The sequence below is a fragment of the Megalopta genalis genome, unplaced genomic scaffold (assembly GCF_051020955.1).
Source record: "Megalopta genalis isolate 19385.01 unplaced genomic scaffold, iyMegGena1_principal scaffold0339, whole genome shotgun sequence".
Classification (NCBI taxonomy): Eukaryota; Metazoa; Arthropoda; class Insecta; order Hymenoptera; family Halictidae; genus Megalopta; species Megalopta genalis.
The window spans coordinates 125,001-127,500 of NW_027476408.1; the positions used below are offsets into that span (position 1 = coordinate 125,001).

Consider the following 2,500-nt stretch of genomic DNA (forward strand, 5'->3'; position numbering starts at 1 on the left):
CAGTGCATTGCGGCTAAATTCTGTGCGACACGACGTGCCGGTCTGACTGGGGTAGCGGGGTCAGGGCATGGCGAACCGAACATCTTCGTTCGCCATGTCGTCTGGAAACCCTACCCAAGGCCAATCTCACGTCCGACCCTTAGGCAAGGTCACGTGGCGCCGGAAAAAGGACCATTTGTATGCCTGGTCCGAGCTAACGAGATGGCCGATCCATTGGCGTAAGCCGTATGGACTCGCGGGGTTTGCAGCCCTCCGAGTTCATGCCCTTCGGGGCAAATATATATTGCACCAAAACATAAGACAACAAGCCTCGGACGCTGTCGGTCCCAAGCAGTGGCGACAGCAAGGGTGGATTCCCTTCCCCAGCGAGCAAATAGCTCGTTGGGTTCAAACGACGACGACCATGCTGTTCAAAAGGCTTTCGATTTAGACAATACGTTTTTATGCCCGAGTTGTGGGACCGATCTGAGCGCTCGTACCGCTGCCAGCGCCGCCCAACACAAAAGGCGATGTAATGCGCCTCCTCCGCAGGCCGATGGTTATACGTGTGAGACCTGTAAAAATACGTATAAGACATACGCCGGATTACGCCAACATCAACGGAGGACTCACATCGAGAACTACAATACCGCCGATCTCGATCTCCACAATAAACGCCTCGCTTCTTCGAGGGCTCAATATACCGATGATGAGATCAGAGCAATAGCCCACGATGAAATAGATATTACTAAAAATGCAAAGTTATTAGGAAAAGAAATAATTAAAATTCTATCAGAAAAATCCGGCCGCTCTTTGGACGGTATTAAAAAATTAAGACAAAAAGAAAAATACAAATCATACCTCAGTGAAGCCCTCGACGAGGCGGGCCAGACCAATATCTTGAGTACCTGCCCGTTGGTGCCGCGGGTGCTGCTAACCAGATGTGACGATCCTCGCGCGCGCGGAGACATCGACACACGCGAAGCGACATCATCTCCGCACAGTACAACTATACCTGATGATATACGCAACATCCTGGCTGAACTTAAAGTACAAGTAGGCCATCACATGGCAGAAATTATTGAAAATGCCCTGTCTAACACACCTTCTGAAGACACTATGTTAATGATGGACCAATACATAGAAAACTTAACATCATATGTTGCTTCGCTCGCTGATGGAACCGATGAATACAATGAAAATAGTAACTCAGTAGATAAAACCCATAAAACTAGTAACAAGAAAAATAAATATAATAAAAGCAATAAACAAAATAAAAATAATAAATACAATAAAAACAATACAAGCAACAACAGAGTTATAAATACAATAGACGATAAAAATAATAAAAATAAATTAAATAACTATCAGAACGAAAACAAGAATAAAAATAACAGTAAAAAGAACAAACATAGCAATAAATGCAATGAAAGTAATAAAAGAAAAGGCAACCGCGCTAAAAGGATAGCGACTGATTACGCCAGATTCCAAAAACTCTATAACAAAAACCCAACCCAATTGGCTGAGCATATAATTACCGGAAACCCACTCAACATTACAGAATCTCCGACGATAGAATCATTTGAAGAATATTATTCTAAACTATTTGAACACAAGGATGTCGAATGGAAACCTCAGAAGCGAAAAACAGATACCAATAGTAATATCAACCTTTCAAATCCGATATCACCGACCGAGATACACGAGCAACTTACCAGGATGAAACAATCCGCTCCAGGCACCGACGGAATTGATCGATCGACTCTTAGGCAAATGCCACGCAAGGAGCTGTGTGCACTATTGAATATTGTATGGGGAATGAAGACGTTACCCTCTGTGCTAAGATCGAACAGAACAACACTGTTACCTAAATCCGGCGACTTGATGGACCCAAAACAATGGCGGCCCATAACCATCTCAAGTCATATACTGCGCCTACTAAATAAAATCATCGTGTCGCGCCTTGAGAATGAAATACCTCTGTTTCACACGCAAAGAGGCTTCACGAGAACCGACGGGATAATGGCTAATAGTACCATCCTACAAACACTAATTAAATTAAGCCGCGAAAAATCGAAACCTTTCACTATACTATCTATAGATTTAGCTAAAGCATTTGACTCTGTTAACATCATTTCAATAATAGACGCACTAATCAGAAAAAACGTAGACGCTCATACAATAGAATACATCGAAAACAATTATAACGACATAACCACAATACTCGAATGCCACGGATCCCGATCCAATCCTATACCTATAAAACGCGGCGTGAAGCAGGGTGATCCCATGTCCGGTTTCCTATTTAATTTAGTGCTAGACCAGCTCATGATACAACTTAATGAGTGTGAGGGTGTTGATGTGGGAGGCACCAGGATACGGGCATTAGCTTTTGCCGATGACATCGTGATGGTGGCTCCCACTCCCAGTGCGATGCGAAGTAATATCCGGATCGTCGAGAAATTCTTCCACAAACACGGGCTGCAAGTGAACCCATCTAAATGCGCCATCTTACAGAATC

At 43.6% G+C, this 2,500-nt stretch overlaps 1 pseudogene; it reads left to right on the forward strand.

Moving 5' to 3' along the window:
• LOC143263123 (large subunit ribosomal RNA) overlaps positions 1-2,500 on the forward strand; it is an 8,150-nt pseudogene that overhangs the window by 2,761 nt on the left and 2,889 nt on the right.